Source organism: Panthera uncia, chromosome B1 (genome assembly GCF_023721935.1).
Source record: "Panthera uncia isolate 11264 chromosome B1, Puncia_PCG_1.0, whole genome shotgun sequence".
Taxonomy (NCBI): domain Eukaryota; kingdom Metazoa; phylum Chordata; class Mammalia; order Carnivora; family Felidae; genus Panthera; species Panthera uncia.
In genome coordinates this window covers 2,590,123-2,601,577 of record NC_064811.1, presented here as the reverse complement: position 1 = coordinate 2,601,577, position 11,455 = coordinate 2,590,123, and positions in this window count along the sequence as shown.

Genomic DNA, 11,455 nt, shown 5'->3' with positions numbered 1-11,455 from the left:
GGGCGGGCCTCTGCTCCCCCGTGGGGCTGACTGTGCTCCCCCGTGGGGCTGACTATGCTCCCCCGTGGGGCTGGACTGTGCTCCCCTGTGGGGCTGGGGGCTCCCGTCCCTGCTCCCTGCCCCCACCAGGCCCCTGCCCCACCCGCTGCCTGGCTGGGCGTCAGGTAACACCAGGGCTGGTTTCTAAATTATACTCTTTTCAAACAGCGACACTGTCATTTTCTCTCTGCTTTGCCACTGATCACTGAATCCTGCTTTAGTGTAACCGTTTCTGGTGCATTCTACCCGCCCCTGAGTTCTTTCATGCCACCCAGTTTGCGACCGGCTGGCCGCTCAGAAAGCGTTCCCAGGTGTGCCTTCTGAGCTCCTTCGCACCTGGCGACAGTGTCCCCGTGGCCTTTGCAGCTTCCTGGAGGAGGTGACACCTCAGTACAGCCCGGAAGATAACATGGCCTGTGGGCAGACAGTGATGTCCCAGCAGAGTCCCACCCTCAGCTCCTCCCCCCCCCCCCCCCGGGACACCTACCCCCCGGAACCAGCAATGTCCCCCCACCCCCCCCCCCCCCCCCCCCCCCCCCCCCCCCCCAGGGACATCTAACCACAGGAAGCAGACATTGCCACACCCAAAGCCCTCAGCGGCCACCGAAGTCCATCTCCTCTAGAGAGCACCGCAGGCCTCCACCAGCACCTGCCCCTCCCAGAGTGCGCGACACAGGGCTCTGCTTGCCAACCTGGCATCTGTCCCCTGCCTCTGAGCCCCCTCCCCCTCCCCCTTGCTCAGCCACAGGGCCCTCCCTCGCTCCGCCCCTCAGGCACCTCAGCACCTTGGCGCCTGGCCCACCAGCCAGTGTCTCCGGTCCCCTCTCCCATCATCTGTCCAAGTTAGGGCTGGGCTCCCTCCCAGGGCAGGCAGGGGACAGGACTGGGATGTGGGCTGGCCACAGGGGTCCTGGCTCACCCCTCACCAGGCAGCATGTGAAAGCACAAAGTTGTGCTGTTTTAAGTCACTAAGTTTGTGGTTATTTCAGCAAAAGTTAGAAACTAATGGAGGACCCTGGGAAAGAGAAAAAGGGAGTGGGGAGTGGGGAGGGAGAAAGCAGGAGGGAGAGGAGGAAGGGGAGGAGGAGGGGTGGGGAGGGAGAAAGCAGGAGGGGGAGGAGAAAAGATGAGGGGGAAGGGTGGGGAGAGAGACAGAAGGAGGGGAAGGGGGAGGAGTGGGGGAGGAGGAGGAGTGGGGGAGGAGGAGGAGAGGGGAGGGAGAAAGCAGGAGGGAGAGGAGGAAGGGGGAGGAGGAGGGGGGAGGAGGAGGGGTGGGGAGGGAGAAAGGACAAGCGGGAGGAGGAAGAGGGAGAGGGAGGGCTGAAGAGGGAGGGAGACACAGGGGCTACAGGGACAGGGTGAGCTCATGCCCACAGGGAGGCCCCCACGCGAGGGCAGCCTGTTCCAAGATACAGGGGGTGGGTGTTGGTGCGGCAGGGGTTCCACATCTCTCTCCCGCCTGGATCCTGGGGGGCAGGGCGGAGCCTGTGCCCCTGTAGCAGGTCCTCAGCCCCAGGGATCGGAGCCAGTGACAGCACCAGTCCAGAGGGCACCTCTGGCCGGTCAGCACCCCCAGGAGTGTGGCCGTGGGCCTGGCCGCCCTCCGCCCATGCCGGGCTGGGGGCTGGGGTTCCCTGGGGGAGCCATCCTGTGTTGTAGACCCTGGGAGCAGACAGGGAGGCCTGGGTGCAGGCCTGGGGCCGTGGGGGGAGGGGGGAGCAAGGGTCTGAGAGCGGAAGGGGGGATGGGAGGGCGCAAGCCTGAGGGAAGGCCTCTCCCCTACACCCTGGGAGAGAAAGGGAACCAGGGTGTTCTCTCCAGGACCCCCCTCCCCGGCCCTGCGACAGCACCGGACCCCCAAACCCTCCTGATCGCTGGAGGTGGGGAGCTTTCCCACGCTGGAAAGGGATGAAAAGGGGCACAGAGGAGAAGCTTGATGGGTTTGACCACATAACAGCAAACCTTTCTTAGGCCGAGATGTAACTGAATCTCAAAGGGAGGGCGGTGGGGGGAGGGGAGAGGGAACTCCTCACAGCCACAGGCCAGGCCAGGAGAGCCGTGTCCCTGGAGGGCTGAGCCTCCCACCCCTTCTTCTGCTGGGACGCAAGTCACCGAAGCCCAGAGGGTTCTCGGCCTGGAGCCCCGAGAGCCGGGAGAGGATGGGCCTCACTTCACTCCCAAGTGAGCCAGGCCGAGCTGGCCGGGACGGGGTGCAGAGGGCACATCCCCGGCGGCCGCGGGGGGAACCACCTGGCACGGTCCCCCGGGAAACAATCTGCTGCCGCAGCGGGACCCGGAAAACAGTATGGAACCTTTGGCCCATCTCTGTCCTTCTGGGCATCTGAGCCAAAGGAAACAATTCCAAACAAGGGAAAAGCTGTGCTCTCCAGTGATGTCCGAGGGCCCTCCTGCCGTCCGCCCGTGCTCCCTCGGCCCTCCTCCCTCTAGTGCCGTGTCCCTTCCAACCTTTCCAAGGCGCTTGCTTTGAGTGGTTCCCTCTCCAGACCTCCCGGGTCCGCCCCCAGCCGCGTGGGCCCTGGGCAGCCGGGCCCTGGAGCGTCTCCTGGGGCCGGGCTCTCGGGACAGCCCTGCATGCACCACCCCTGCATACAGCAGTCCTTCTAGAAGAGCCGTGAGCAGTGTGGCTGCCCTTTGACCCAGGCGAGGAAATCCGCCCACGAGGAAAGACAGGAAGGATGCGTGCTGAAGTCTCCAGGGCTGCGGGTGGTCAGGGCCCTGTGCTCCCTGTTCTATTTATTCAGCAAATAGGCAGAGCACTCACTCTCCACAAACGCTTTGCGAATATTAACTCGTGTACTCCGGAATTAGCGCCCCACACAGCTGCTGTGAGCGCCCCACCTCGCTCCGGCCCCGGGGGAGGAGGGGCCCCGTGCTGTGCACGGTGTCCCAGGGGCGCATCAGGGCATCGGAGGGCCTGGGAGCCCCCCCTGCTGCCTGAGCCTGCCAGCCCGGGGCCGAGTCTCAGTCTGCCTGGGCTGCAAACAGAAACCACCGACTGGAGGCTTAGAACAGTGGGAAGTGATTCTGGGGGCCACAAGTCCAAGCTCAGGGTGTGGCCGGGCTGTGACCCCCCCCAAGAGAGAAGGGCAAAGCTGTCTCCCCAGCACTGGCTGGAGCAGGGGGTCGGCCCCCTCACTTGCGTTTGCCGGAGCCCCAAGGCGGGCAGAGCAGTGGGGGGGCTTCCCAGAGGAGGAAAGGGGGCTCGGGTGGGCCTGATGGGGCTAGGGAGGCCGGGGAGGGGCTGGCAGTGGGGGGGGGGGGCGCCGCAGGGAGCTGGACAGTCTGCAGATGCGGCCCCCACACTTCAGCCCCCCACGCGTGGTGAGAGAGGGCAGGACCCACTGGGCTGGGCAGGGGAGGGACAGGCGGAGACCTGAGAGTGGCCGTGCCCCTCGCTGCCCCCCGGCCAGAGAGGACTCCAGAGCTGGCCAGCAGCCCGGGCTTTCTGGAGCTGAGCCAGGTTGTACTGGGGCCCCTGTGGCCTCCTTACCCTGGAAAGGGCTAAGCAGGGAGACCCCGGTGAGAGGAACACGAAGAAGGTAAGCGGAAGTGTTCACTCAGTGCCCAAGGAAACCACAGTGCAGGGAAAGGACAGGGGGCCGAGGTTCAACAGGCCAAAACACACAGACCCGAACACGCACACGAGCACACAGCACGGTCACGCACACATCTGTGCACTCTGTATGCACGGGATGGGGGACGCACGCGTGCACACAGACACAGCAAGGCTGGGCTCTCGGTCCCGCTGACTTCCTGGCACCGACAGAGACAAAGAGGGAAGCTCCACCTGTCATGCAGCCCCCGGGTGGGGGGGGGTGGGGTCCAGACGGGGATGGGCCAGCCAAGGGGGAAAGACTGAGAGGAAGGTCACGTCCGGAGACGGGACACAGGATGTGGGTACAGGAGGGGCTTCCCAGTCCAGGGGGCGTCACCGCAGGGGACAGGAGGGTCGCGGGCCAGCCACGCTGGGACTTGGGGAGGCAGGGACGGGGAAAGGCCCCCGGTGATGGGAGGCTCGGGCTGGCATGCTGATGGCAGGTCCTGGGGGAAAGAGGTGGGCAGTGCCCAAGGGGAGGGGTCCTGGGGCAGAGAGAAGGGGCTACGGGACGGTCAGGGAAGAAGAGGTGCGCTAGGGGTGCCAGCCAAGAGACACGAAGCCCCCAGAGACCCTCGGTGTGGGCACAGGGGAGCTGGGCCAGGAGAAGCCCAAGCAGCCGCTGTTCTGCTCTGAGCGGGCACCTTGTGGGACAAACGCACAGCCCAGAGCGTGGGGACATACGCCACGGGGCGTGCGGGCCGAGGGTGTGCATGTAGGGGAGGGTTCCCTGGGAAACGCATCCCGAGATGAATGGGGGCGTTGTTGTCTCTCAGCGGGGTTGGCAGCCTTCGGGGCAGGGCCTGACTCTGGCCTCTTCTCAGCCCCGGCTCCTCATTACCACTTGGGAAGTGATGACGCAGGGCCCCTGGAAGAGTGCCAAGGCCTGTAGTGACGTGGAATGGAGAGTACGTCATTTTTAACAGTTTTGAAGACACTTGGAGAAAGCCGGGACGAATCGCCCAACCAATGTCAGAGATCTCTTGTTTGGGGAAGTTCCCTCCTCGTCTCAGGGCCTCAGTTTCCCTACTAGCAAGATGGAGGGCGGGTAGCTTGGACGCTAGGATTTCATTCTTGGTTCTCTCCCCTCGGGAAGAAAAGTGAGCTTATTCTCACTAACATGTCGAGGACTTCATCTGTCACCGGCCTGGGTGTGTTGTGTTTTAGACACCAGAGAAAGTGCATCGGTGGCTAGGCCACGGAGGGGAGCTGGACGTAGGGCAGAGACAGAGACCCACCCACCCACCCCGGCTGCCCCCCCGGGGAGGGGGCAGGGAGAGCACTTTCCTGCTCGGATCCCACTCCTGGGTTTGCAGCTTGGCTCTCTGCTTCCTGGATGTGTGCACTCCCCTTGGGGCCTCACTTTGCTAATCTGCAAAATGGGGCAACAGCAGTCCCATCATCAAGGTCTTGTTGAGGGCATCGGCTGAGCTGGTGTGGAAGGGTGCGGCACCACACCTCAGCACAGGCAGGAGCCGAGGTGCTCAGCAAACACCAGATCCTGGAGCCGAGGTGCTCAGCGAACATCGGGCGCCAGCACTGTGCACATGTGGACAGAGCGAGTGAGCTCCCAGCGTACCCAGATGTGGCGTCCCTACTGCGTGAACAGGAAGTGCCCCCCCGGGACGGGCATCCGCGGTGCCTGGAGGGCACTCGGGAAGGGCCCCGTCACTTCTCAGGGCCCCACAGGTGATGCCAATTCCGTGAGGGCTGGGACGGCGCCCAGTGCTGTCACAGCCCAGAACCCAGACAAGACACAGCTCGTGCGCGTCTGTGCGTCGGGGACACAGCACACGCGTGCCACATAGATACCGGGGACACGGCACGTGCGTGTCTGTAAATATTGGTGACACAGCACACACGTGTCCGTAAATACCACTGTGTGACTTCATAAACTACAACCTGTGACTGTGACTTTGAAGGAGGAGCAGGGCGTAGGGGCTGCGACCCGCCCGGCCCTCCTGTCCCAACAGACGTGGTTGTGACGGCGTCCCTGCTGAGGGAGGAGCGGCTGTGAGGACACGGCCCACGGAAGTGCCACAGTGGGCACCGTGTTGGTGGCACCTTGCTCACATCCTCTCGACCCCACACACAGGAGAGGCGGGACGCGGAGACCTCAGGGGCAAGGGAAGGGGGGGGTCGCAGCCGCCAGGAGAGGGAGGAGACCCTGACCGTTTCCCGCCCACATTCACGGTCACTGCTTCGGTGGGGGGGGGGGGGATGCCAGCGGCCCAGGGCTCGTGACGGAGCTCCGGTTTTGGGGGCTGGGGGGGCCTGGGCTGAAAACCCGCCAGGAGCGGCCCAGGAGGGAGTCAAGGAGGCCACCCCGCCTGGCCTTCGCCACCTTCTCCGATCCAGACACCGGAACAGAGGAGCACCCGCGTTCCCTGGCCACTGAACCGGCCCCGGGATGGCCAACCTGCATCCCGACCCATTTAACCACACGGGGCGCTGGCAGTCCACCCACTGAGCCCAACGGACCCGGGGCCCCGCTGGGAGCAGGGCCACTCGGAACCAGGTGGCAGCCAGATGTGTGAACGAGGAGGCGGGAAGGGAGCCAAGAGCCAGAGGCAGCGCGCAGGAGGAGAGCGGACATCCGGAGGGACGCGGGAACGTCCCCTCTCCCTCCTCCCGAGACACTGCGGCCTCCGGGCTGGGGAGCGGAGTGAGCAGAAAGGACCCTGAATCAGGCTCAGGACGGAGAGCCTCCCCGGCTGCTGCAAGTCAGGGAGAAACAAGAAGGGAAGTCGCAGCCGAGCCCCCGCGGGCAGCTGTCCCTGTCCTCGCGGAGCAGCGGGCGGCCACGCGGCCACAGGGAACCCCGGCGCTCGCGATCGGTGTCCCCAAGGACCGGAAACCGCAGGCCAGAAACACGCTCCAGACGTGGCAAAACAAAACCGTTCTGAGCAGAGAGACTTGAAATTACAGGACCCAAGACACAGCTCCCGGCAGGGAGGCTGCGAGATTTGGTGGCTTTTTCTTCTCACAATTTTTCTAATTGCTGAGTTTGATAACCAACAAGTTCTATTTTTACAAAATAAAAGGACGGGAAAGGGACAGGGCCGGTGGTGCCCAACGGTCTGGTGACCAGGAGGGCGTGGGACCTCCCTCACCCAGAAATCCTGGTGGCCGTCCAGGAGGCAGCACTCTCGACTGCGGGAAGCCAGGCTCTCCCGCCGCTCCCGGTACAGTCCCTGAGTCGCGCCCGCTCTGCCTGGGCTGAGCTCCGCACCCATGGAGGTGCCCAGAGACGCCAGAATGACCCCAGCCTCGCGGGGGCTCCCCCTCGCTGCACGGGGCTCCCTGTGACCTCAGAGAGACCAGGACTCAGAAGGGACCCTTCTGAGGGGCCGCCGTTGGCCCTTTACTATGGTCTGAATGTCTGTCCTCCCCCAAATGCATACATGGGAATCCTCACCCCCAAAGATTGGGAAATGGGGACGTTGGGAGGAGCTGAGGTCCTGGAGCCTCACGAATGAGACCAGTGCCCTTAGAAAAGAGGCCTCGGGGGCGCCCGGGTGGCTCAGTCGGTTAAGTGTCCGACTTTGGCTCAGGTCATGATCTCACGGTCCGTGAGTTCTAGCCCCGCCTCGGGTTCTGTGCTGACAGCTCGGAGCCCGGAGCCTGCTTCAGATTCTGTGTCTCCCTCTCACTCTGCCCCTTCCCCTGTGTGTGCTCTGTCTCGAAAATAAACGTTAAAAATTTTTTTTTAAAAAAGAAAAGAAAAAGGAGGCCTCAGAGAGCCTCGCCTGCCCCTCTGCCACGTGAGCCCACGGCAAGGAGGTGCCAGCCACGAACCCGGAAGAGAGCCTTCCCCAGAGAGCCACTGTGCACACCTTGATCTTGGACTCCCCAGCATTGTGAGCGATAATTTTCTGTTGTTTACAAGCCACCCAGCGGGTGGCATTTTGTGATCACAGCCAAACGGACTAAGACACCCTTCTAACCGTGTCGGGGCTCTACGGAGCCCTGTGTCCGGGCCCCGCCTCTGTGCCTAAATAAAGTTTTATTGAAATGCAGCCATGCTCATTCATTTATGTATCGTCCATGGCTGCATTCGCACGAGAGGGACGGAGCTGGGACAGAGACAGACTGGTCCACTGGTCCTAAAATATTTATTATCTGGCCCTTCAAACAAAAGGTTTGCAGACCCCTGGAACAGAGACATCAATGCCACCCATAGTGGTGACAGGAAGCCGATGGTGTGAACGAGGCCCCACTCACAATGCCTGCAACATGGAGTGTCTGGGACCCCCAATTAGACACACTTCTGTAGGGGTGAACCCAACCCCGCCAGTGAGCACCTTGGGCACCTCTCTTGCAGTGCGACAGCCCCAGCCTTGCTTGCACCCATGCACACCCTGGAAGGGGTTTATTAGTAAATGTGATGAGGTGTTTACTTTTTGTGTAGAGAGAGGGATGGACGTGTGGATGATGGATGGATGGATGGATGTGTAGGATGGATGGATGGATGGATGGATGGATGGACAGATGGACGAATGGGCAGATGGACGGACGGATGGATGGATGGACGGATGGACAGATGGACAATGGACAGACGGATGGAAGGATGGACGGATGGACGGATGGACAGATGGACGGACGGATGGATGGACAGATGGACGGATGGACAGATGGACGAATGCACAGACAGATGGATGAATGGATGGACGAATGGTCGGACAGACGGATGGATGGATGGACGGATGGACGGATGGATGGATGGACGGATGGATGGATGGATGGAAAGACGGACGGATGGATGGACGGACAGATGGACGGATGGACGGATGGTGGATGGACGGACGGACAGACGGATAGATGAATGGACAGACGGATGGATGGATGGATGGATGGATGGATGGATAGACAGATGGATGGATGGACGGATGGACAAATGGATGGAAGGATGGATGGACGAATGGACGGACAGATGGATGGATGGATGGATGGATGGACAGACGGATGGATGGATGGACAGACGGACGGATGGACGGATGGACAGATGGACGGATGGATGGACGGATAGATGGACGGATGGACGGATAGACAGATGGACGGGTAGACGGACGGACGGATGGACAAACAAGGAGGATGAAGAAAGCAGGACTAGGAATAAGGCGTGGCAGGAGGTGTGCCCAGGGCACAAAAACTAAGGGAGGCACCCACTTTCAAGGTCATACAAGTGCAAGGTCGGTGTCTCCCTACATTTTTCAGCCTGGATGCCTCTCTTGCCCCAGCCACCCCCAGCCCAGGCAGAAGAGGAAGCCGAGCTTTGCCAGCCACAGAGATTCCTCCAGCTTCTGAGGCCAGAACACAGCTATGGACAGCTGTCCCCAGCAGAGCAGGTGTCCCCAGGACGTGTGCCCCACAGGGGCTGGAGACGCTGCCACAGAACATTCCTTCGCTCCTCTCGCTGCACACACGGTGGACGTACGGAGCGGGCAGGCAACATCAACAAGAGACACACGTGCAGGAAGGCTAACTGAAGGCAGGGACGCCCGGCCCGGGGGCCTCTGGGCTGCCTTGGGGGCAGGCGTGAGTCGCCCTGGGCTCGGCTTCCTCCTCCCTCAGCCAGGTCTGAACCCGGTGCGGGCGGGAGGGGGGCGGGCAAGGGAAGGTGGCTCAGAGAGGAGACAGTGATGAAAGCCCTGGGGCGGCCCGCCCCTGTGGAGAGATGGTTAGCCCCTGGCTGTGCCCCCGGGGAGCCGAGCCATCCCCCCAGGACTCCCGCTGTGTCTCTTCCTTGTCCTGATGCACATTTTTTGTCAGGAGACCCCGTCCTCAGCTCAGGATTGCAGCGTTGAGTCCTGGGTGCGGCCCCCCACTCAGAACAGTAACCCCCACAGGCGACAGCTCATGGCCAAGACGGCTGTCCCCACGCTGTGGAGTCTGTCCCCGCTGGGGCCAATTCAGTGTGTTCACACAAGGAGCCCCGCGCTGTGCTGGGAGCAGCCCGGGGGGGACACTGAGCCCGGCCCCGGTGTCTGATGGGGAGACCCGCAGCACCTGTGAGCCCTCACCCTGCGGGTGCCCTCTCCAGCCCTCACCCCTGCTGGCCCGCTCCGCACCTCCGCAGGGCTGGTCAGTGCCCCGAGCTGCACCCCTTCCTGCCGGGTGCTCTCCGGGTCCATCCTTCCCGGCTGCCAGCACGGCCCAGCCAGCTCGTCCTTTGGCAAAGCGCCTGGTGAGCGGCGTGGGCTCAATAGGACCGTCAGGACGACACCCGTGTTGCCGAGGCAGAGAGGTCCCGGACGTGACGGAGGGAAGGCCCCCGTCCGGCCCACAGTCACCGTCTGGGCCACCTGCCGGGTGGCGCTGGGGAAGCACCCCAGGCGGCTGGGGCCAGGCTTGCCCTGAAGGTCCTGAACCCCCGGGGTGGGGGCACCCAGGACACGGAGCCACACCCGAGCACCTAAGTCCAGGGGGTTACGAGGTCGGCACCCAGACTCTCACAGGAGAATGTCCTGGGTCCCAAGCTTCTGTGCAGGATGACGTCTCTGCCGCTCCCCTGTGCCCCAGCCCCCACCCGCCTCTCCACGAGGCCAGGACTCATGGAGGGCAGACCCCAGCAGGGCTAACAGCAGCAAGGGCCACTGTGTGAGAGGGCCGCCCCGGGGTGGAGGAGGGCCCCCGAGTCCTGACCTCTCCCTCGGGGGCTGCCAGAGCCCGGGCTGGGACGAGGGGGCTCTGGGCAGACCACCCCTCCCACACTTGGCGGCAAAGTCCACGCTCCCACCTCCCTGGCCCGTCGCCGGATCTCACTTCTCCATGGATTCCAGACGCGGAGGGAGGCGGGGCCGGAGCGGTCAGCCCCGTGGTCCCGGCACCTTGTGCCCACGGGGCCCGCAGCTGGGAGGCGACACCCCTGTTCGGGGACGTCCCCCAGACGTCGGGTGAACCCTCTGCAAGTGCCAGGCCCCTCAAAACACGGGATGAGATTCTCCCTCCGTCGGGAGGCACCGGTGGAGAGGCAGGTTTGGGGAGAGGCGGGGCGCGGCGTGGCTGGGGAGTCAGGTGCACCGTGAGAAAGAGAATCGTTCACTCATCCACGCGTCTGGCGCAGGCAACGACTGAGCACAGAGAAGCCAGGAGTGCACAAGACAAGCAAGATGCCCGCCTGCGCTGGACTCCTTTCCTGGGGACGAGAAAGGAAAGGAGTAAAGTACACAGTTAGGTAATGAAGGGGTGGGGGGGGGGGACAGCAGGAAGAGTCAGGTCTTCTGCGCTGCCAGAGGGACACCCAGGATCGACTCCGTACTGGGACCCGTTTCTCCCTCGGGAAAGGGACACAACGATCCCTGTGCCTACGTGACGGGGAGGGTCCTCTACCGGTGGGAGCCCGGGCAAGGTCCCTTGTGTGCGCCTCCCCCTCCGGGCCTCAGTCTCCCCGGGGCCTGGCAAGACCCCCCCGCCTAGTCGCTCCTCCAGTCTGGGGCTCCTTCGTTCATTCAACCACACCTTCCCCTCGCCCGGCGAGTATTTGCGAGTATTTACGAAGACTCGCTTTGCAGACACTGTCCTGGTTGTCAGAACCCCAGCAACCAGCAAGAGGCAGGTCCTGGTCTCGGAAAGGGAGGCCAGAATGAGCAGTCAGCAGCATCAGCCGCTGGACCTGATGTGATAGCCCGCGCCAGGGGGAAGGAGAGGGTTAACTAACAGGGGCGGTTGGTTTAGGGCTCAGGGGAGAGGCTCCCTGCAGAGGGGAACAGAGCTGGGTAAGATGGCACCTTGCAGGTGCAAAGGCCCCGGGGCAGGGAGCTCAACCGGGAGCCATCCATGAAATCACTGATGCTCTGA